The 25,564-nt window shown below is 42.2% G+C and overlaps 1 long non-coding RNA gene across 1 annotated transcript in view; it reads right to left on the reverse strand.

Annotated features, from left to right (window-relative positions):
* Positions 1–2,327: 2,327 nt before the first annotated feature.
* LOC103586706 overlaps positions 2,328–25,564 on the reverse strand; it is a 47,113-nt gene continuing 23,876 nt past the window's right edge. Inside the window, exon 2 of the long non-coding RNA XR_550171.1 lies at positions 2,328–4,628. This is a non-coding gene — a long non-coding RNA (uncharacterized LOC103586706). The remainder of the gene's footprint in view (positions 4,629–25,564) is intronic.

Raw genomic sequence — 25,564 nt, forward strand, 5'->3', positions numbered from 1 at the left:
ATACTGGGGCCCCAGCAAGATCTATCCCCAATCTGCTGCGTATAGATTGAATCCTGTTCCCCAAAGTCCATTATTAGAAGCTTTATTCCCACAGTAACTGTTGAGGGTGGGAAATCCTATTACAACAATTGAAAGGTAGGGCCTTGAAGAGGTGATTAAGTTGATGGTTTAATGGTGGTTGTGGGCGTGGTCCTGAGAGCTTTATAAGAAGAGCACATGAGAGTCTCTCTCTCTTTCTCTGCTCTGCCATTTTCTGCCATATGAGACGCCTGCATTGCTGTAACACCACCATCAAAGAAGACCCTCACCAGATGTGTTCCCTGGACTTGGGGCTTCCCAGACTCTGAAACTATAAGCAATAAATTTTATTTTCTTATAAATCACCCAGTTCCAGGTATTTTGTTATAAGCAAGAGAAATGGACTAATACAAAGAGTTTGGGGTCTTTTACCAAATGGAGAGTGTAAGATTAAATTCCAGACTTGATGGGGGCAGGCCTATTATTATAAATTTCAGGGGGTGACATTTATCTATCTATCTATCTATTTATTTATTTCATCTAGAGCAAGTGAAGAGACAGTGTTTTTGATAGGTTTCTTTTGCTAGCATGAGGGTTTCTCCTGGGTTACTCTTGCTTAAGATTACTCCTCCTTCAAGTGTCCTGGCTTAGGATGGGAATTTCAAATTTAGTTCACCCACTTTCAGTGGACTAAGGCTTACTCTTTTATTCCCTACTCTGACATGTGGATTTGCCTTTGGGTAACCCCAATTTTGCTTATACTTCATGCTCATTTTTCAGCTCACTCTTCTTTTTTTTCCCCCCCATGCTTTTTGGATTTCTCTTACTTTTTTTGCAAATTAAGCTTTGTTTTAAAATAAGGTCATTGTAATTTATCCACGATCTAGTAGTATTATTGTATAAGGAAGGCTTTTCAGAGTATCTAGTTCATACTGCTAGAAACAGAAGCCAAGAGTCATTTTTTTCTAAAACATAAAATACTTTGTGTCACTCTCCTGCTTAAACCCCTCCAATGGCTTCTTCTCACACTTGAATGATGTACAAACTATCCTGGCCTCCAAAGCCTATGGCTGGTTTCAGGCCCAGCTCACATCACTCCCTCCTCTACCACCTTGCTGTCTCTCAAGCATATTGAGCTCACTCTTGCCTTAGAAGTTTTGGGTTAGTGGCTCCCCCTGTCTTGCATACCTTCCCCTTTTTTCGTGTGCTGGCTCCTCATCTCATTTAGGTCTCACTTTAAATGCCACCTTTTCATAGAGGCCTTTCCTGACTAGCCTCCCCATTACCTATCACATCATCCTGTTTAAATCTCTCTAGGCCACCTATTATTATCTGATGTTTTCCTGTTTATTGTCTGTCTTCCTGTACTGGAACATAAGACCTGTGAGAGCAGGGACCTTATTTGTCTGGTTCGCCACTTTCTTTTCAGGATTTAGAACAGTTCTTAGCATATAGCAGGTATTTAATACATATTTTTTGAATAATTAGAGCTGAGTATTGGCTACTTTTCTCTTCAGACAGGACCTAAGCTCTTCAGTGCCCTATTGTTCCCATTACTTCCTAACATCTTCCCAAACCAGCTTGCTCTGTTAATTTACTTATCTACCTGGCCCCTATACATGTTTGAGTTTCCAACTCCTGCTCGTAAATGTCAGTCTAGTTATTTTCATCATTTTGAAAGCAGAGACGTTATGTTTTATGCTTCTTTTCTTCCTTCAATGTCTTGCATATCATAGGAAAAGAAGAAATTAACATTCTTTGAATATCTCCTACCTGTCAAGCACAGCCACACTATAATTTAATCTATATCCTTACCATGATGCTATGGGGCTGGGTATTATTATTTATATCCATTTTACAGGTGAGGACACTGAAGCTTGGAATTGTTCGGAGTCATATAGTAAATGAAGGATCTGGGATTGGAACTCACGCAGACAACATATACCCAGTGTGAAGTGTTGTGAAAGGGTTGCTCATGTCTGAGGAACAGGTGACTGTTTTCAATTTGCAAAGTGGAGATTGAGCAATTGGATCTTAGTCAAGTTTTACTTGAGCAGTCCAGCTTATTTTATCAGTTTTCAATTTCATTCCACTATGTGTATGTAGAGCTAGCTTGAGGTATGTCTATATTTGTCTAGAAGAGGGTCTTGCATAGCTAATAAACATTGCTGTTGGCAAGTACTATGGAGTCCAGCAGCAAGGAGATTTTCTGAAGATAGGTACTTCAATCAAACCATCAGCTGTCAGTGGATCACTGGACAAAGGCAGAAACTGAATGCACCGAAGGTGTACCACACCACCAACCATTCTTTTAAGTAACAAAATCTTATTTTTATTTTTTACAGAAATTCAGATATTCCAACAAATTTCTTTACATTTCCTGGACCTTAAAAAAATTACACACAACTTTTGGACGCAATACAACAGAACAGGATGAGAAAGGGAGTCACTTTAAAAAAAAGAAAGATAAAAACATACTTCGTATACTTAACATTTAGTGATTTACATGTGTATTACTTATGTACAAATGGTACATTATCAAAGACCCATCTTCAGAGCACTGTGGTATCTAAATTACACTTAGGTTTTATGGCAAAACTTTTAAAAAACATTTGTGTGTGAGTAGGAAGTACTTTTTCTTTTTTGTTAACACCACTATTAGTGATGTAGGACTCCTGATGGAATCTGTAATTTACATGGATTAGAGAAAGCCAATACCTTCTGTTTTTATTGTAGATAAAGTAGAGTTACCTCCCTTTGAATGAGAGATGAATTCTTGAAAAGTTGTGTGTAATTAAATTTAGTAAGTAGGGTGTTTTGAATGCAGTAGGAGAGCTAATAATTACAGCAACAAATAACTCCCAGAATGGTTAATACTCTATTACAGATAATAAGTATTCCCTTAATATGTTTCTTTAGAAAATCCACATTTCTTTGAATTGGGTTTCACTCATTTGAGCACACCTGTAATATACTTTTAGTCATTTGAAACATAATCCCATTTTAGTGAAAATATGGCTAGTGCCAGAAACATTTGGCTAAAATAGGAATGTGGCCCTAATAGAGAGAGGGTAAGAGAAGTCAACCCTGATCTGTATCATTTTTCTTGTTATCGTCTGTCTGATATCCCAATGATATATGTGAATTCAATCTTAATTGAGTCTATGAATGAAGGCATTCTACACATCTGTGTTTTCTTTTCAGGTATAGAACATGGTTTGGCTTCCACTGACTATTCCTGCATGTACATTTTAGCTTGTGTTCACTCTCAGGCAATTGGCTATTTCAACATTAAATATTTCTCTGTTGTTGGATATTGGCAGGATACCTGGTGAGGGTGATGGTGGTGGAAGCCTGGGAGCAAAACAATTGTTGAAGACAACTGGTTAGTTCCAACTACTTCCAAATGCCAGCCAACTAAAAAAAATCTGAATATTTTTGAAACCAACATTAGTAAACAAAAAGTTAACTTATTCCTACTGAGTTTCTTTGACCTGTTTAAGTATAGAGTCATTTATTTCTAAGGCTATTAAATGATTATTTTGTTAGTGCCACTTACTATCATTTAGAAATAGGTTTAATGGAATAATTTATTTAAAAAACAATGATGAGTGCCTGTCCATAAGGGAAATAAAGGATATGGATTTTTATAACATGTATGGCAAAAAAATAGAAAAAAAGGAGATATTTTAGATACTTATTTATAAAGTGTATTAAATTCCTATGTGTATACTAGGGAGAATTAGAAAAAAGTATTTATTTGATAGCAGCCTATATATTACATGTGAACATCCAAGGTGAAAATGAGCTTTCTATATTTTTCTGAGTTCCTGATGCTGTTTCCTGAAACAGGGAAATCTATGTTGCTTGGGAACCTATAATCTAAAGATGTACTTCCTGTAATATACAGCTTGATGGAGTAATAGTATATGTCAGAAACACTTTCTCAGTAATAACTTGTATAGACAGATTAAATTGAACACAGACTCAGTAAAAAGTTTGAAGTGTTACATGTCTTATTAACTGAGTGGTTGAAACTAATTACACAGTGAAATAAATGAATGGTAGAGATGGAGAACCAAAGATCACAGCTCCTGTGATAACATTCAGAGGCATTTTCTAAGATGCTTCCTCAATAAATGACACTTGATCAGCCTCTTGGCTATTGAGATAGGAATAATTTAGAACTAACTGCCTTTTTTAAAATAGTGTTGAAAGATTAAAGCTTTTTGTTTTCAGTTGGATTAAAAAAGGACAGTTTACAAACCTCAGTACATATATATTTTACATGTAAATTCTAGCACATTTGTATACCTCTTCCTTAAATTATTTCCTGAATATGATTTTTCATGAATGTTATCTGATCTTATTCAATGACAGTTTCCAATGAGCTGGTGTTTAATCCACGATCACATCTCTTTCCAGAAAATCACTATCATCTCTGCTGATCTAGATTTAGGAGTTGCTTTGACAAGTAGATGTTTCTTTCTCGTCCATATTCATCTCTGTACTTCGATGTCTCCCAAGTGTCTTCCTTCTTGATGTTGATGTACAAAAGCTGTTATTCGATTTGTTTTGTGCTCATTCTAGAGAATATTGGCTTAGCAGAACTGCAGAAAGGGAAGGGAAAACAGAAAGAAAGGGTTGGGGGAAGAAAAGAAAATGCATCATTTTCTGACAGCAAGATTTTTATACATAGTATTTGTAATGGAAAAGCCACACCAACATATGGTTCAAATGCACTTTAGATTTGTTATCAAAGATGACTGAAAGGTTTGAGATTTCTGTTCCATTCAACACAAAGCACAGTCCTCCTGGCAGGGGGGTTCCCTGTAACCCAGATATGTGGATCCCCCCATCTGGGTCAAGAGCACAAGCTGCTTTGAAGGAGCAAGGAAGAGTGTGGAATGCTCCCAAGCATCACCGGCTTTCCTGCCTAGCATGGAAAGTGCGTTACTTGAGTGTTTTCCTTTTCTTTCCAAGTTTTATTTATTTTACACTCAACATTATAACAGCTACAAAATAAATGACTGTAAAGATGAATCACCCACGGGCCGGCCCGGTGGCACACTGCTACAGTGCGCCGCTTGGGAGTGTGGCAGGCGCTCCCGCCGAGGGTTCGGATCCCACATACAGACCGGCTCCCGCTCACTGGCTGAGCGAGGCATGGGAGCAACACCGAGGGTTGCGATCCCGTTGCCGGTCCCGGTCCGGTACGGGCGCGACACTGAGGGTTGCGATCCGTTGCCGGACACGAAAAAAGACAAAAAAAAAAAAAGAAAAAAAAAGATGAATCACCCACAATCCAATTCACTTGGCCCACCAGTTGTTTTCTTCCCACGTTTCTCTCCATTCCTTATCTAGATGTGCACTTACTTTACATAGTTGGAATCACAGTACAGATGACTTTTTTTTTTTTTACCTTTTTTTTTGTCTTTTTCCGTGTCCGGCAACGGATCGCAACCCTCAGTGTCGCCCCCGTACCGGACCGGGACCGGCAACGGGATCGCAACCCTCGGTGTTGCTCCCGTGCCTCGCTCAGCCAGTGAGCAGGAACCGGTCTGTATGTGGGATCCGAACCCTCCGCAGGAGCACCACCTCGCTTCCCAAGCGGCGCACTACAGCAGTGCGCCACCGGGCCGGCCCGACTTTTTTTTTTAACATATTAAAAACGAGTTTCTATGTTTCCACTGTCTACATCATCAGCATCAGTTTCCTGTGGCTGCACGATGTTTCACTCCATTCTCATTCCTGTCCATCCTGAGCTTATTCCATTCTCAACTGCTTCACTATTATCAGATACGTAGGTGGATTTCAATTTCTTCGTTATAAATAATGAACATCTTTGCATATAAAGATCTATTTGTTCTTTTAATTTTTTTCTTTAGGACAAATTCTCAGGGAACAACTTTTCCTTTTCTCCAACAGGTTAGGGACAACACCTGTATCAACATAACTAGACCACAAATAGCATGATCCACCTATTCTTTAGGTGCTTTTCATAGACTTTGGCACTGTTAACCAGGGCTTAAGGGAACCTTATACATTGTGAGGATGGGTAAATACACCTGCGTGGCCGTAGTATGGCAGATTTGGGCTGGAAGGAAACAGCCTATTTGGTTTTGCATCACAGAGCACTTTGAAACGCAAGATAAGGTTATGGTTTCTGAATCTGTGCTACAGAAACCTCTGAAAGATTCTGTTGTTGTTTTCAGTATTTTTCCCCTTGTTTTCCAACACACTTTAAGAAGTCTTATGCACATTATGATTTTAATGAACTTTTCTCAGCAAGAGAACTCATAGTTACTTTAATGTACTCAGACTACACAGGGGATAATTGAAATATGATCATGTCATCAGGATGATTAGCCCATAATGATCCTCTGAGATTGAGTCATGCTGGCAGAGCCCTACAGAAGGGAATACTTTCTTCAGATATTATTGAAGGCAACATAAGTGATCCATGGATTTTACACAGTGCTATTGGCAGTTGTGAACCTTCAGTGTGTCCTCTTCTCTGCTGCCGGGGAGGTGCTTTTGTTAGATAGAATCCAAAGTCAGGGCTGTGGGTCTGTGATTCCACCATTCTAGCATTTTTCACTCAGAATATTTTTCTATTTAAAATCCACAAAGCTGAATGTCTGGGGTTTCCAGTAAGATTGTGAAAGGTGCTAGCTGGGGGTGGGAAAAAGGGAGGAGACGGTGGGAGTCATAAACACATGAAAGAGCATACAGAAATGGGCGTTGAAAAGTGGCTAGGCACATGGAAGAGAGGGTAGCATAGGAAAGTGCCCAGGAAAGAGGGGAGCAGGAGGAAAGTCCCTATTTTCTTGAGGTTCTCAAATGAAAACACTCCTAATTTCGCGACAGTAAAGCCTGCTTTGGTGTGAATCACTTGTTGGCATTCATAAACCAGAGATTCGCTGTTTTTCTTTGCCCAGCTCTAAACTGCCTGATTTGGCTTTACAACATCACAGACAAAGGAAAAGTACAAGACTGCCAGGAAGTACATGTGTCTGACGCTACATCCCAGGCAATCTGAGACCCATTCTCAGTGGGCTGGGAAGAGAGCAATTGGCATTAGAAGGGCTTTAGATCAGATTCCAGAGCAGGGACACTCATACCTGGGAGAAGGGAGATGTCTCCCTGGGAGGATCCTAAGCCCTCTTATAGGAAGGGAACATCTATGGCCAATCTCACAAGGGTTCCTCTTCACCCCCCACCATGTGGACCCATAGCCCAGGGCCTGGCCAGGACAGGTCATTCATCAACAACCCTTCTTTATTAATTTTTTTTTAAAAAAGATGACTGGTAAGGGGATCTTAACCCTTGACTTGGTGTTGTCAGCACCACGCTCAGCCAGTGTGCTAACCGGCCATCCCTATATGGGATCCGAACCCGGGGCCTTGGTGTTATCAGCACCGCACTCTCCCGAGTGAGCCACGGGCCAGCCCCAACAACCCTTCTTGGATCTGCTCTGGTCTCGGGTCACCTGTGGCCTCCACATGGTTGAATCCATCCTTGGATCCTTCACTGTAATCTCACCATTAATTAGTCAACACTTCCTTCTTAAAGTTTTCTTCTTTGTTGACTACTGTCAGCACTGGAACTACACTCCCCGCCCACAGTATCAATGGTGGGCAGGGAGCTGGGGAGTGAATGGGAAAACGAAAGCATAAAGCCTGTGATCCAGGCCTGGTACTAGGATGGGGCAAGTGAGATGCTGAGGGTGTAAGATGAAAGGAGGCTCACTCACAGGGTCATGCAAGTGCAGGGCGAGGGCCTCCTCAAATTTTGCACACTAGGCACCTGGCTGGCCTCCTGAGCATAGACTGCTCCTCGCAAGGCCTACTGGGAATGTTTGTTTAGGTTTGAATTACTTAGACGCTGCTTTCTGTGTGTACTTTTTCTTCCTAGTGTATGACACCACCATGCAACAGGAACCCCAGGGCATGTGAGAATTCTGCAGACTGCTAGGCTAAAAATAACCAAGGTATTTGTTCCAGTGGTGCTCAGGACACAAACTCTTCCCACAGAACATCAGGAAAACACTTTGCTGGGGAAGTAAAATTAGAGTGCTCTTATGATGACCTAGCTGGCATGCACAATTAAGAGTTTTCCACCTGAAGTCTTGGCAAGGGCCAGCTCTTCAAGCAGATTTGTGAAGAGAACAGTTGCAAGGGAGAAAAAGACAGGATTTTCCTTTCCAGATGAACAGTCTTAGGACTGCGAGACACCAGGGCAGTTTGCAGGATTCATTGGAAGTATCAGTGTGGCTACACTGTATTCTCCACCTAGTGAAACATTCTGCTCTTTTTAGAACTTTTCCTAACATTTCCCATGCACCATGGATGCTGCCTATCAGGTGAAGCAGTTTAAAGATGTCACACTCTCTCAGGTTTGTACAGAGCAATACTGAATACATAAGTCATTCAGTGCTGCTTTGGATCTTTGTGCAGTGGAGTTTGTCTTTGTTGTTACATGACATCATGGGCTCTGAGTTGCCCATGTTCCATATCCAAGTGGCTCTTTGCAGACCCTTTTCCAAGCTGTCGTTTGAATCACTGTTCATGAGGGCAGCATTTATAATGGCGACATTGTCCAGATTATCTAAATGTTACTTGTTGAATTTTCTATGTGTTTACGCATGGGATGTTGAAAGGTCTCTTGTGGTTGATCCTATCTGACCTATTCAATCAGGGTCTGGAGCCCCCACAGTAAAGACAGCTAGGGGGCAGGCACTGTCTGAGTGAGAAAAATGCTTGGTGGGAGTGGTCAGGCTTTTTGCAGAATGGCTAGCTAAATCTTTGCTGTACATATGAATAAGGGAGGAATTCCAGTAAGGAAACTGGCTTAACCAGCTTTGTTGTTTTCTCCCACTCTATTGTTTCAAACGGCATGCACCTCTAATAGGGACTTCTGACATCCTTTATCTCTGGGAGGCAGAGTATAGTCCCCTGGAAAGAATATTTCATCATTGATGTTTTCAGGAGCTCTTGACATGATGTGCCCCGCAGTGGGTGTGACAGATTAGAGATGGCTGCAGATTCTTTGACATTCCTCCCATTGAGAGGTGGGGTTTATGTTCCCCTCCCCTTGAATCTGGGCTTTAAGAGTCCTGGCAGTTTCTTTCTTCCTTTTTTTTTTTTTTTAATTGTGGTAAAAACCACAAACATAAAACTTACCGTCATAACCATTTTTAAGTGTACTATTCAGTAGTGTTAAGTGTAATCACATTGTTGTGAAACAGATCTCCAGAACTTTTTTATCTTAAAAACTGGAATTATATACCCATTGAACAACATTCCCCATTCCGCCTTCTTCTCGCTCCTGGTAAACACTATTCTATTTTCTGTTTCTATAAATTTGACTATTTTAGGTGCCTCATATTGGTGGAATCTTACAGTATTTATTTTTTTGTGACTGGCATATTTAACTTAACCTAATGTCTTCTAGGTTCACTCATGTAGTACCATATGACAAGATTCCTTTTCTTTTTATGGCTCAATAATATTTCATTATATGTATGCATCACATTTTGTTTACACATTCATCCATCAATGGATGTTTGGGTTGCTTCTACCTCTTGGCTATTGTGAATAGTGCTGCAGTGAACATGGGTGTGCAATTACCTTTGAGACTCTGTTTTCAATTCTTTTGGATATAAACCCAGAAGTGGGATTGCTGCATTGTATGGTAGTTCTATTTTTAATTTTTTGAGGAGACTCCATACTGTTTTCTATAGTGGTTGCATCATTTTACAATCCTATCAACAGTGCACAGGGTTCCAGTTTCTTCATACTCTCCAATACTTGTTATTTTCTGTCTTTCTTTGGAGTGGTGGCCATACTAATGGGTGTGAGGTGGTATCTCATTGTGGTTATGATTTGCATTTCTCTGACGATTAGTGATATCGAGCATATTTTGAGTACCAGCAGTTTCTGATTCCTCTGCTGGAGTGACCACATGGAGAGGCCTTGGTACAACATGGAGAGGTAGAGATGCCCAGCTGAGCCCAGCTTTCCAGCCATTCCTGCCAAAGGGCCTGCATGTGATCGAAGCCATCTTGGACCCTCCAGACCACCCAGCCACCAGCTGGAAGCCACCAAGTGACTCTAGTCAGTGCTACATGGAGCAGAATTGCCCTAGCTGAATCCTTCCCAAATTCTTGATGCACATAGCTGTGAAATATGATAAAAATGGTTGTTGTTTTAAGCCACTAAGTTTTGGGATAGTTATGCAGCAATAGATAACTAGAATAATGGAAAAATGCCCTTTTCTTATACAGTGGCTTAAATTTGTTGTATTAAATATATTGCAATGACATGTGCAGGTGGACAGTTGGCACAATGCTTGCAGGTAAGAAAGAGATTCACCATCATTAACTCTTTTTTTTCCTTCCTGACACAAAACTTCTAAAGAAGCAATACCTGAACCCCCAATTTTACTTCCTGGTCTATCCATATTCTCTCTTTGGGCTATCATTGGTTTGTCATTCTGGGGGCCTAACTGTAGGGGGTTTGTATCTGTGCTGAACATAAATGAATACTCATAACATACTTTTGGGCTGAATTAAGGTCTAATGCTGTCTTTGGTCGCAGATCGATCAACGTTAGTTTTATAGATGATTAGAGGATTTGAATTTGTCATGGCTGTTTGTAATTGTAATTGGTGAAGACATGGGTAATTCCCACTGCTAATCTCTACTTGCATGCCATCCTCCCACTCATCAATCCACACTCTTTGGTCCCTGACTGCAATGATGCCAGAAAACAGCTGGATAGGAAGCTATACTCCAGTTACCAGCCCTTCTATATTATCTAATGCCTTCTTACCCTAACCAGAAGAGCAACACCAGTGCTTCCTTCTGGGAATTAGAATTTAGTTTGCATCCAAATTCTTAGCTGCTCACAGCCCAGATTTCACAACAGGCTTGAGCTGTGCATGTGACTGTGCCTGCTAGGTGGCATCTATAGTTGCAGTGCTGGGTGCTGAGGCATAGAAATGGGGAGTAGGGAAACAGGAAAGGGGGATGAAATGTCATAATCTTTAACTCTTTTCAGGTAGGACCAGTGAGTGTGTTTACATTTTTAGAACATAAAGCAAGATACAAAATAGAAAGACCCCATCCCCTGTCATAGCTCATTCTCATTTTGATTTATTTTTATCATATTACTATTCATTTGCTTCATAGCACTGCTGGTGATCTGTAACTATCTCATGTTTTCTCATTTTCTGTTCTTCTCCCACCAGAATGTGAGCTCCATGCCCTCAAGACCTCCTCTGTCTTGCCTTCTTCTAGCCCCTGGTAAACACTATTCCTACCTCAGTACCTGGTATATGCAGGCAATCATTAAATACTTGCTGAACAAATGGAGGAGGTAAGAAATAGAAGAGTATCTCTGTCTCTCTACCAGTGATAGTCCACTAGGTCAGTGCTTCTCAAACTTCAATCCGCATAAGAATCATCTGGGTATCTGTTAAACACACAGATTTTGATTTGGCAGGTCTGGGGTGGAGCCTGAGAACTTGCATGTCTACAATCTCCCAGGTCATGCTGCTGCTGCTCAGGTACCACGCTTTGAGAAGCAGGGCACTGGACTGAGCTCCTTGAGGCAGACTGTGTCCTATTCACCTTTGTATTTCCAGCCTAATAAGGTGCTTGGTACACAACTGGTGCTCAAAAATTGTTTGTCAAATGAATGAATGAAACCAAACCAGTCACAGGAATCCATGAAAAACCTGGCAAAGCAAGTCTGCAGCAGCTGGTGACCTGCAACCTCAATGTGGACTTCTGGGGGCTTTCAATTCCTCCCACCTCCATTAAGGAGCTGAGAAGAGGGGATGGAGGAGGTAAGGGCTCTCTTGCCCTGAGCCCACACATGGAGGAGATTCATCACTTGGTTGTAATGGTAATTTTTTTCAGTATGAATACATAGGAAATAGGTGGAAAAGGTACCACCTGAGATAGTTCTAGTGCATTTCCCCCTAAGTTCTTTTTTCACCTTTATATTTTCTGCCTTTCTTTTTCTCTCTGTCTCCTCCTACCTCCCTTTAGTTTTTTTTTTTTGTCTTTTTCGTGACCGGTAAGGGGATCGCAACCCTTGGCTTGGTGTCGCCCGCACCGCACCCAGCCAGTGAGCGCCCCGGCCAGTCCCATATAGGATCCGAACCTGCGGCGGGAGCATTGCTGCGCTCCCAGCGCCGCACTCTCCCAAGTGTGCCAGGGGGCCGGCCCCTACCTCCCTTTAGTTTTTTTTTTTTGTCTTTTTCGTGACCGGTAAGGGGATCGCAACCCTTGGCTTGGTGTCGCCCGCACCGCACCCAGCCAGTGAGCGCACCGGCCAGTCCCATATAGGATCCGAACCTGCGGCGGGAGCATTGCTGCGCTCCCAGCGCCGCACTCTCCCAAGTGTGCCAGGGGGCCGGCCCCTACCTCCCTTTAGATCTGACATGCTGACTTCAACACAGGAAGGATGGAAGATAATTGCTAAAACTGTTCTGGCTACTTACGTAGATCTTCTTTGCTGAGAAGGGGCAGAAAATGGCTAAAGAATCAGGCCCCGATAATTTTATGCTATTCCTGTATGCAGTGGACACTTCAACTTTGATATCAGGCACAACACTTTGTCATGGGTCCTTTTCTCAGACAGTAGGTAATTCAAAAGAAAGGATTTTGATTGTTGATTCAGGAACATTTCTTTCTCTTTTCCCCCTCTCCTCCCCATTAAGGAATACTGTAGAATCTATTGTAAGCAAGAAAACAGTCACAATTGCTTGGTAGGTCTTATCAAGGTGCATCGAGAGTAGAACATTGTTGCTAATTTATGAATCCTAATAATATTCACTGTCCAGTTTTAACATGAAGCTGTTTCATATTTTACGTAGGTCACTACTGAAGCCCAAAAGAGAGGGCCACGGCAGGGTGAGAAGTAGCATCCTCAAATCCTGGTGCATTTCACAAGAACTAACAGATTGGGTGCTGATTTTAATCTGCCATGCTCACTTTAGTGACTTCCATGCATTCTCCAGAAACTTTTCATAATTGTTTTGCCTTTGCATTTCATGAACTAGATTATACACTAACACTTCATCAAATGGTCGTGACAATCCTTAAAAAATATAAATAAAAGCAAAAACAAATTGAGTATTACCACACATAAAACTGTAAATCATGGAGCCCAAACATGTATGGGTTTCTCAATATAATTTACTCTGCTGCTGTTGAATATTCAGCCTCGCACATCTTCCTCTAAGCCTCCTCTCCTTTCTATGTGGGAAAGACTTCCAACTTTGTATCGTTTCCCTGGTCTTTGCTTCTGTCCTTACTTCTCTTCCTGCCTGAGGTTCTAATCTTTCTCTGTCTCTCTCTCTCAACAAGGTCTGCCTTGCACGCTTTCTCTCCTTCTCCAAACACTATCTTGAGAGTCAATTGGCTTTCCCTGATTATGTGTTTCCTGATTTTCTTCAAGGCATATAGTTGAGTGGTTAAATGTGTGTGTTCAGGTGCCATTCTCTCTGGCTTTGAACTCTGATTCCACACCTTATTGGCTAGGGAGCTCCAGAGAAGTTCTTTAAGGTATTTGTGCTTCAGTTTCCCCATCCGAAAGGTGGGAATACCCTTTTCCCAAAGCTGCCCTGAGGAATGACTGAAATAATGCTTATAAGGTGTTAATGACTTAATGTGCAAACCTAGCACATAGAAGAGCCCAATAAATGGTGGCAATATATATATTTTTTAATGCACAATAGTATAAGTATTACTATCTCATTCCAGAAATACCACATGTATACACTAACCAGCAAATCAGGGAAGCATTTACTTTTCCCTGAGACACTATGGCCCAGAGATTCAGATTTGGGACAGCAGAGCCAGATGGTCTAGCTGTGGCTCAACTTTACCACTTGCTAGCTCTGCGTCCCTGGGCGTGCTATCTGGCCCACCATCCTCATGTGTAGAATGGGGACAAGACCAGCCTCTCCCATAGAGCTGTTGTGAGCATTAAATAAGCTAACACACATGGAGAGCACTACAATATGTTAATCACTCCTGTCGTTAGTATGATTATTATTGTTCAGAGTTGGACTTTTACCTTAATGTTGTAAGGACAAAGAAAAATTAAAAATAAGAGGCTTAATTCTCCCTGTTGAAAATAAGGGAAGAGTCTTCTTCTCCCCCCTCCCTTTTCTCAGAGCATTTAATTTAGAAAACTTGTAAGTTCTTTCTCCATTTCATTGAAATATGTGTAAATGTTTTCAGAAACTAAATGAGGCCCTTGCCAGCTTTATGACCTGGGAATGTCTTTCTGAAAAACCTGGGAGCCATCTCTTTGAAATGTAAACATCAAGGGAGATATTATTTCCCAGCTTCTGTGGGAGAGTAGAAGCCTAACTTTGGTGGTGCCCCGCTTCCAGTTGCAAAACTACCTTATGTCATCAAAACAGGAGAAGTTTATTTTTCCTTTGTATAAAACCAATTCATTAACACAGATAGTCACCCCCAATTACCAGGTGAATTTAGGATGCACTTTGTGTAATAAATGGATCTGCCAATTTCTCTTACTTGAAGACTAATTATTGTTTATCCTGAGAACTTGTATGTAATGAGTTGTGTCTGTTTGGCTATATAAAAGGGTGAGATTTCTTTCTGTCTTTGCAATCCCTTAGCAGATTGCCTGTGATGTGCATCACATTCTGGTTTAATACTTATTCAATAATAAACCTGTTTTCTTTTCTACTACCTTTATGGAGAGGTTTTCTGGGTTGAGAGGCAATTTTATTTTTAATTATATTTCCTGAACAATGTACATTGATATATCTATATTGTGCACAGAATTTACTATAAGCAAGGGACTATCTTTTGAAAATTTCTCAGAGAACAATAGAATCAATGTTATTAATAAGTGGATTACTAATAATTACCCATAAAAACTTTCTTCTTCCTAACTACTCTACAAACTTAGGGGGTACTATGGTAAGGTGCAGCTCTTTAAAATCATAAGCTCATCCTCTCCTCCAGGAAGCTGTGAGGTTTTTGTTTCTCAGTATGTAGACCTGTGGTCTTGAATAAGTCTTTAGGAGGCAGAGTTCAAGATCATGAGGCTTCACATGACTTTATTACCACAAATTTAATAGTTCTGTTCCTAATTACCCATATGGGTATTTGTTGTAATGAAATGAGACATTCAAGTATAAGGTAGCTTCTCTATACCAAAGGGAAGTGGACCGCAGAGTGCAGAAGGCAATTTATTTTTTATTTTTTGTCTTTTTTCCGTGTCCGGCAACGGATCGCAACCCTCAGTGTTGCCCCCGTACCGGACCGGGGACCGGCGACGGGATCGCAAGCCTCGGCATTGCTCCCGCGCCTCGCTCAGCCAGTGAGCGGGAGCCGGTCTGTATGTGGGATCCGAACCCTCGGACGGGAGTGCTGCCGCGCTTCCCAAGCGGCGCACTATCCAGTGTGCCACCGGGCCGGCCCCAGAAGGCAATTTATAATCAAGGTCTAATGAACACTCCCCACCTCACACCCCTCCGCATTAGAGAAGTAACTGAGAATTAAGGCATGTAGTAGCTGTGCAATCCACCGCTGACTGGTTGACATTGGTTAGCCACAAACGACATGCAGTAAGGAAAGCCAGAGATGAGCTGAATCGCAGCATTTTAGGGCTTTCTAAAATGCAGAAGTGAACAGATTGTTCTTTAGCTGAAAACTCTTTAGAGGTGACACTTGGCTGCTGAATATGTCCAGTTGCTTAGCACAGCCCATGAGGCCTTCTGTGGCCTTCTCCTCTCACTGCTGCAGACTTTCACCTTGGGTTCCCCTCCTCAGACCGTGCTCTAACTCCTGAATGTGAGTCAGCCATGTCCTACCTCTGGGCCTTTGCTCCTCCTGCTGGAAATGCCCTCCCTCCAGTTTCCTGACTGGTGGACACCTTCTCATGTTTCACATCGCATCTCAAATTGCTTCCCTGGGAGGCATTTCCTGAATGACTCCTTTCTCTTTTGGGGTCTCTGTTTTGCACCCATCATCCTTTGTCAGAGCTCACCTTGTCCTTCTGGACAGTGAGCTCTGTGAGTGCAAGGGCCACTTCTGATAAGTTTCTGTGTCCCTAGCACTCAGAGCAGGGCTTGGCACAGAGTAGCTGCTCAACGAACTTCTGGTGTTTATTGAAAGGAGCCTTAGGCATTATCATGGACTGAATTGTGTCCCCCAAAATTTAAATGTTGAAGCCCTAACCTTCAATGTGACTGTATTTGGAGATAGGAACTCTAAGGAGATAATTAAGGTTACATGAGGTCTTAAGGATAAGGCACTAATCCAATATGACTGATGTCCTTATAAGAAGAGGAAGAAACATCAGGGATCTGTGTGTACAGAGAAAAGGCCATATGAGGACACAGTGAGAAGACAACCATCTGTAGGCCAAGGACAGAGGCCTCAGGGAAACCAAATCTGCCACACGTTGATCTCAGACTTCCAGCCTCCAGACTAAAAAAATAAATTTCTGTGCTTAACGCCGCCCAGTCTGTGTTGTTTTGTTATGGCAGCCCTGCCAGACTAAGACAGGTATCAACTATTCCAACTTTTGCTGTTGTTGCAGGTAAGCAGCCTGAGGCCCAGAGTCATCTAACTAGTTAGATGAAAGAGTTGGGATTAGATCCTGCCCTCCTGACTGTCTTCTCTCTCCACTGGTTTTCCAGTTATCCCCATATTCCCACCCCTCACTGAAAAGTTTTTTCAAGTCAATCTTTTAGGAATCCCAGTTTTGTATATAAAACAGAATTGAGTGCAGCTGTTCCATCAGAGGACATGGAATTCCACCCTGCTCAGGCTTTTTTCTCGTCCCCTGTCCCTCTTCCATGTTGTACCTCTGCAGCTCTCTGAGGATTGATGGAATCTTAGCTAGAAAACTACTGCTCTGCCCCACACTGCCTCTTCAATACAGTGTCACAAATCTTCCCGATTTGCCAGTTCTCTCACAATGACATAAAGCATTAGAAACCTGTTGTGAAGTAGGAAAGCTAACTGGGTCACTGGAGGATAAAATAAACTGTCCTGGGAGATAGATGATTAGGATTTCAGAAAAGGAAAGGTCACTGCAATTGATTCGACTCTATCCTGGGGTGATGATGAAGACTTCAACAGATACAGCAGAATAATAGAGAAACCAGGTGGGTCCTAACCCTCATCTGGGACCCATTTTGTAAGCTGACAAATATCCAAAACATGCACATAATATACTGAAGTTATAGTAAAGCTACTTTGGTGATGACTAGGAGAAGGAAATCCTACTGGACTTTGTAAATGCCGTATGGCCAAGGACAGTGTTTCTCTGCTGGTGACTCCTGTACCTTCTTGGATTTCAATCACCTGGGTATTCAGAATATGCAGATCTCAGGGGCTGCTTGAATCTTCTGAATCAGTATCAAGTTCCCCAGGTGATTCTCATGTACCTTCAAGTTTAAGATTATTAGCATCTGGGCTTTGGAATCAGACAGATGAAAGTTTGAATCCTGGGTTGACCATTTCATAGATGTGGCCAAGCCATTTTACTTGCCATACCTTTCACTTCTAATCTACAAAATGGGTGTAATACCCATTTTACAGTGTGGTTTTGAGGAATAAGGTCAGCATTTAACACTCATCCTCTGTGGGGAGAGACAGAGAAGAACTGAGTAAAGAAGTAGCTGACCTCCTGTGAAGTTTTTCTTATTTTGACAGACAATAAAACAAGAAATCCATAGTTTCTTGTTGCTGATTTGGAATCAAGCACTTAAAAATAACTCTTGAAGCTTTTATTGGCACCAAGGATTATATCCAAGTGCTGGAAATACAACTCCATTTGGGATAAGCCTTTGGCTGGAAAGTGGAAGGAAAGTGACAACAAATTCAACCCCAGGAAAGGATTGTTTTCTGGTTTATGGACATGGTTATACTCTAAGTCAAATCATGTCCCTGGTAAGGACATAGAAATCAGCTGTAATCCTTGTTTCCTGTAAGACCACTGACTGGGACGTTAAGGTTTCTCTATGATGATAATAGGTAATTGTTACTAATTGTTTAGTAACTGGGCACTAATTGTTAGCCCAGCATTGTGCTAAATGCTTTATGTACATTATGTTGTTCAATCCCCAGATACCTCTGAGTGGAAGTAATATCATTCGTTCCATCTTAGCAATGAGAAAACTAATTCAATGATTATGACTGAGTAGCATCCACACCACTGTAAGGATAACAAAGAGCAAAGGCAAACAAGATCTAGCTCTGCTGTTTCTTGAGCATTCTACATTGATATTACTGTCCCAGACAAGTCTGAGTCTTGAGATGGTCTTGCCTATCACGCTACTCCTTTCTCACTGTGTGCAGATGGAGACTGGGCTCTCAATACTGAGTTGTGCACCTGAAGTGCAATGAATACTATTTAATAAATGTTAGTATAAAATGCTCTTACTATACTATAACAATACAACAAAGTTGTACACATAGGATTGTTTATCACAGCAAAAAATGGACGGAAACCCTGATGTCCCAAATAAAAGATTGGTTAAATAAGTTGTGATACTTCTAAACAGCCACTTAAAATGAGACTGTTCATCTATATTATGACATATTAAGTGAAAAAAGCATGATATGAAATAACATGTATACTGTGGTTCCTTTCTTGAAAATCAAATATATTTACATTTACATATGCATAGAAAAAACATGGAAGGGTTTACCGCATAATATAATGTTAAGCTTCAAATGCTAGATAGAGGATGTTTTTCATTTTCTGAAAAAAAAAATTCATACATTCAGAAAAACTGTCCGATTTTTCTTTTTTCTTCTTTTTTTTACAATGAGTTGATCATGCTTTACTTTTATAACAAGGAAAAATGTGCTCCTATCATTTTGAAAATTAAATGCCTTGGAAAGAAAAGAAAGGTAAACATTCTACCATCTTTAGTGTCTTCATGGATTTGTGTTTGCTTCTCTAAGAGAGTGATTAGGAGATGGTCTGAAAACTGTAAGCACTCCAAAGGGTTAGCCATGTGTATTTCTGAACACTGCTCTTAGCACCTCCACGTGTACTTGATGCATTCCTCAACATGGCACTGAACGCATTCTTATTAAATGAATGAATGAGCGCTGAAAGGAAAGTCTGTGGTCCATGGGTAAAGTACGGCAAAGGAAGAACACTTTCATAAAGACTGGAAGAAGTCATAACAACAGAAAAGAATAACTTCTCATTTCTTGTTCTTAGATTTTAGCAGGATTAACTTGTGTTGAAAGTGATTCGGTGAGTCTAGTGAGATCTAGAATCAAAGCAGGGCAGGAGTTGTCTGAGTCACTGTAAGAACTGCCCCCCACAGACATTTCCCATTAACCTGTCTATGCCCTATCTCTTTTCTTTACTACGGTTGCCTTTGGTGGCTGTCACGATAGGAGGGCGAATGATGCTCCCAGCAGCACATACCATTTCTCCTTTGTCCATCACTTGTTCACTGTAATGGGACATTCTTCTTCCACAGATAGGGAAGAGATTTCTGCTTCTCAGAACGGCTTCCCAACCTCCAGCCAGGCCTTGATTTTATTTGTGACTCAGGGAAATGGCTCTTGGCCAGCATAAGAGAATGCCAATTCAGGGACCAATCAAAATAGACCCTCGACTTGGCAACTGGATGTCTCTGATATGAGAGACATATTCCTCTTGGGGTGCAAGTAGGCAAGGCACCCAGATCTGCAGAAAGCTCAACAGATTTGTCTTGACACCTGCAATAGATGCATCAGTAGCCATGGTAGAAATAGAAATTATAGTATAGGAGACTAAAAAAAATTAAACGAACCTTCAGTGGCCACCTACCATGTGGCAGGCACAGAGTGAGGGGTGTGGGGACACTGTTGGTGGCTTCCTGGTGCCACGGTCCTGTGTGTTCTCACCAGCCTGTGAGGCAGGAAATTACCAGCAGCACATCACAGACCTCACAGGCCTTGCATGCTTGACAGCACTTTCCTGGCGGCCACATTCAATCTCCATTTCAGGTAAAAAAACAAATGAATGAACAAAGCACAAGGGTGGTCCCCATTGTCCACCTAAGCCTGGCATTGGTTCAGCCCCCGGCGGGCAGATTGTCTGCTGAAGGCAGTTTTGGAAGAGCCTGGCTTCCCTGCTGTTTCTTCCTTCCTATTAGTGGCTTATCTCAGCTTTGGTACCGAGGCTTTCACCAGGCAAGTGTTCAGAATCCACCGAGCCAGGAGGGACCGACTGTCAGTTCTAAAGGGACACACACACAGCCAACTCAGCTGCTTGGTTTTAGCCCCTACGTGTACACATTAAGCCAGGAGCTCTGCAACAGGACTACAGCTCAAGGCAGCAGTGGGCATTTCTTCCCTGAGCTCTACAGGGAGTTGTAATGTGGGGGAAGAAGGGGATGGAGCAGAGATTAAGAGGCACAGGCCTAATGGCCTGGCCACTATTTGGAGCCTTTCTTAGGGCGTCGGTCTGTCTGCATGGCTGGGGCGGAGGAAGCTTTCTCTCAGATGTTTCCTCTTCCCAAGTACTAAGTGAGGAGAGAAAAGAGAAAGAACATCACTAGGAAATAAAATTAGGATTGCTCCTTAATAAGAAAGACTGATTGAACGTACCTAATTTCAAGATGGTGCAATATGCCAGGAAGAGTGTAGCAGCTTGAATTCTTAAATTTCTACTTTATCTATGAAATATGTGCATATGGTCACAAAATATCAAACCATACAAGTGATCTTGTGATGAAAAGAGTTCCACTTCATCCCTCTCATATCCAGTCCTACTCTTTTAATACTACTCTTCTCTTTCCAGTTTTATTACAGTAGCTACTTCAGTAGCCTAAATAATATGCTAATACCCCCTATTTATTAATTTATCAATTTTAGACAATATCTCTGTTGAGTCTCCTCTAGAAAAGTGAGGATTTGCCTCTGTTACTCTTTAGCTTCTTTCTCTCCCAATTTTGAGTTGGTTGCCTTTATGAGTTTAAATAATATGTATATCTTTCCTCTTTTTCCCTTTCTGACATCAGGTAACTCAACTTCTCTATTTGAGGTGAAGCCATCACATGATTGTTTCTTTTCCTTTCACCTTTTTACCTCTGACTTTCTGACATAAGCTTGACTTTTCAAAAGTCAGTATGGCTATTTCCAGCAGATTAATCACCGAAAACAATTTAGAGAGGAACCTCCCCTCTTCCTTCTCCTGGAAAACTTAGACTCATCTCAAATATCCAACTATCCCTTGAGAATGCTTTCCAAACATTATCAAGGGTAATACACCTTCTACATGCCTACACATGATTGTTCATGCGTGTTCATAGATATAACAATGACTCCATTGCAGTGTGATGTATGTATGTTCGAGGGTGTCTTCCTTGCATGCCTCAATGACAAGAACTAGGCATTTCATCTCTGTAACCCCATGACCTAGCAGAGTGCATGGCACACACTAGGCCCTCGATAACTGTTTGCTGTGGAATGTCTGTACTTCTCTGTTGTGTATGTTTACCTAATTAGGCTATTTACTGTTTGAAGGGGTGAGGTGTCTTAAAAATATGCCCAAACATGAAAGCAAATTAATCAATGCTGTGTCTCTCATATCATGGTCCCTTGATTACACATGGTCTTGGAAAGAGTGGACAGAGTAGCTCTGTGAAGAAAGGTCAGTCCACAGCAGAAGGCTGCCCTTCTGATGGCCACCCCAGAAGAAGTGCCAGCTTCCAGAATGAAAGGCAGGGCTGCTTTTTCCAGTTAGCTACACCAGATCTACTCTTCTTTGCAAGTTTTGTCTCAAGTTGTTGAGAGTTGTCACAAACAAAACCTCAACCAACTCTGAACGCCTCACCAATATATCCAGTACACTCAACTGGAACCAAGATAACTTGCTTCCAAACATATCTCCAAGATTTCAATCCTCACTGAAATCTTTCTAGAGTTCTCCTGTTAAATTTTGTTCATGTACAAGATGACATTATGGGACAACATTCATTCTTAGGTAATGCTTTTTGGAAAAGCCAATACTTGTAGCAGAGGCTGTTGGTTCTCTGCCACTTTCCTCTTGGGCTTTACCATTCCAGTGACCACGAGGCCCATGACCAATGCTGGCCTCTGCATTTTTTTTTGCTAGAAGACCTGCTCTCTGCTTGCCCATGGGGCAGACTGGAAGTGCCAGGGAACCAACGTCCACTACCCCTAGCAGTCCTCAGTCAATGACTGATGAGAGTCGATGTATAGATATCACCTCTCTTGCTCCTGGGCTTTCAGAGTTCGTCAGTAATGACTTGCTTGGCAACACACCTTTACTGGCTGCCCTCTGAGTCCTGTCTCACTTTTTCATCCCTTGTGATCCCTTCCTAAACAAACTACTTGCACTTGAATCCTTGCTTCAGGGAGTGCCTGTGGGGGGAACTCAAGCTGAGATAATACTCTTATATAATAAGTTAGACAGTCACCTTCCCTTCACTGCAGTTATTTCCTACAAGGGAATCATTTGCTGTTTGCTGTGCACTTGGAGCTAATGCCGAAGTGCCACGGGTGGAAGCCACCTTTGAGAGTAACATTTATGGGGAAATGGCTGACAGCATAACACTCTTCGGTGTGAAAAGAGAAAATACTATAAATTTCTTAAGACAGGAAGAAAGTCACAAAGCAGATTCTCCCAAGTCCACACTGAAATGTTGAGAGTAAATGAGCTGTGCTGTGAAGCTACATAAGTTTCCCCTTCCCTTGACCCTGGAGACCCAGGGAGGCCTGAAATAGTTTTAATGTGACTTCTGGAATGTGCTTAACTTTCAGAGAGAGCAGCTTAGCCCCATGGGAGAACTCCATTAATATAATTTTGCAATAGAAAATCTTTCTATTGCCTAATCTCATTAGCTCTGTTTTATGTGCAGTAAATGGGTAAAAGCTGTGTTTGTGATTTGGCAATTTGGAATGCATAATTTTTGAGCACTTAGAATGTGGAATAAAGCACAGTTTTTCTATGTGTGCAAAGAGGAGGTCCAGAACTTCAGAAATGACCATTTATTGGAACAAAATAGGGACATGCCTTATCTTGGAGCAGCTACTATAAAACAAGAGAAGGGAGGGTAAAAGAGAAGAACCAATTCTCCTAATAAATAAGACCTTAGATGCAATATTTAAACCACCAGTCAGTAGCCATCCTTAGTTACATTTGTACTTTTTGTTAGTTTTGCTCCATCTACTCATTGAACAAATATTAACTCAGCTCATATGATGTGTCAGGCACTGTTCTAGGTGTGGGGATACAGTGGTGGACAAAGAGAGCAATCCTGGCTCTCCGAAAGCTCACATTCAAATGGGGAGATAGACAATAAATAAATACATATGTAATACACCAGGCAGTTTTAAGTGCTATGAAGAATTAATTGGGTAAGAGGACAGTGCTATTTCAGAGCAAGTGGTCAGGGAAGGTTTCCCTGAGTGGAGCAAGGGAGCAAAAGATCCAGGGGATCCCCACCTTCTGGGTAGAGTCATCAGCAAAGGCAAATGCAGGAGAAACAGCAGAGATGCAGGGTGGCTGGAGATGTCATCGAGGTGAACTGGGCAATGCCTGTAGGGCTCTTGGGCCATGATAAGGCATTTTGAGTTTATTCTTAATGCAATGGGAAGTTATTGGAAGGTGGGCAGAAGGGAAGGAGGTGCTGACCATAATGCTGTAAAAGGCTTATGCTGGCTGTGTGTGGTGAAGATATTCAGTAGGCTGTTAGATACAAAGATCTGGAATTCAAGGGAGAGGCTCGGACTGGAGATCATATTTGGGAGTCATCGATTGTACAGACAGTATTTACACCACGAGATTGAAAGAATTCCCTGAGGAATTCCCTGAGGGCCTGTAGAAGGAGAAGCAGGGGGCAAGCCCAAGGACTGGGCCCTCTGCCAGGCCCACCTTTGGAGGGAGGAGAACTGGTCTGGGAGCAGCAAAGAGGAGCAAGGGGGCTACTGTCCCCCCTCCATCAACTGGGCAGCTTTGTATTAAAGTTTGCTAAATAGCAAAATCAAAGTCCCAGTTGTGGACTTCTCTCAGGTGGAGTGGAAAGGACAGTGGCTGGGTCCTCTTTTCATCAGTCTATGCTGTATCTGCATAAGCCTTCGTACTGAGTGCTGTGGAGCTGGGGGTGTTCAGGAGGGTCCTTCTTCCTCTTCCCTCTCCCTTCCCCTCTTTGAAGCTTTCCTCAATTTCCCACTCCTCCTCACTGCCTTCCACCCCACTCTTCTCTTCACTGGCAGCACCCTTGGAGCTGAGTTTCAGGTGGTGTTAGGGCAGGAGGAATGGGCTGCTAAGCTACAGACCTCTTCCTTTCCACCTGCTTATAAAGGCTTCCCTGAGGTTTGGGTCACAGGTAAGGTCGTTTTTCTTTAAATATTCATCCCACACATTTCACTAATTGGAAATTCATTAAGGCTTGCAAAATGTCAATGCAAATTCTCCTGAAAGGGGAGTTTATTCTTCACAGTTCAGTGTGAATTACTTTAATCAAATAATCAGCTAATTTCCCTCCTGACAGCTGGTTGAGATCAGTCTGCACTATATTCTCTATTTAATCAAATCTCACTAAGAATATAGCAGAGATACTCAAGCTTTATCATGCATAAGATTCATGCTGGAAACTCATTGAAATGCATACTCCCAGGTTCCATCAGCAGAAATTCCAGCTTCGTAGGTCCAGATGGTTCTGGTGCAGATGACTCGTGAACCACAATGGGGAAATATCCAGGTAGAGAGGATTGAACAGAACTTTGGGGATCAAAGGGTATTTCTGAGGAGGACATGCTTGGCAAACTGCCAAAATGAAGACCTTTTGACCTAAAGAACAAAGTAGGTCTGAGGGTGTCCTGAGGAAGGGGGAAGAGAGCCCAGAATGGGAGGGAACAGAGCTAATGCCTTCTCATTAGGTGATGTTTGCACCTGAGCCCACCTTACAACTCCAGACTCCGGCGTGTGCTGAGGAACGGAGCACTCATCACGCACTAGGCAGGTATTAGGTGTTAAGCGCTCTCCAGGCACCATCTCATTTAATTCTTACCACCTGCCTCTGAGGGAGGGTACTTATCCCCATTCACAGATTAAAAAGGTCATAACGGTTTTAAGTGGCAAGGCCAGACCTGGACCCCTTGTCTGGGTGACTCCAAATCCACGTGCTCAGCCGCTGTGTTACAATGCTCAAACAGCACGGTCAAGGTGTGGACGCTCAAAGAAAAGTCCAGGGGTGAATTCCTATGACTCGGCGAGGCATACACTCTCCTCTGGGATGGGCTGCTTTGGTGCCCCCTGGTGGCCGCTAGCCTGCTGTGTTGAGACTTCACGGAGGGATCAAAGAACTGAGTCACAGCTCCAGAGAGGGGAAATAGGAAGGATTCCTAAAATACCATGCCTCCCACCTGATCAAACGCACAAACCCTTTACTCCCAGTGTGTGAAGTTCCAAGAAACTCACGTTTGAGCTACAACCCTCAGTTTCTGCCTCAGTGACATGTTACACACTAATTTCCAAATTACAAGCCACAACCTTGTAAC

Source organism: Galeopterus variegatus, unplaced genomic scaffold, assembly GCF_000696425.1.
Source record: "Galeopterus variegatus unplaced genomic scaffold, G_variegatus-3.0.2 Scaffold20, whole genome shotgun sequence".
NCBI classification, from domain to species: domain Eukaryota; kingdom Metazoa; phylum Chordata; class Mammalia; order Dermoptera; family Cynocephalidae; genus Galeopterus; species Galeopterus variegatus.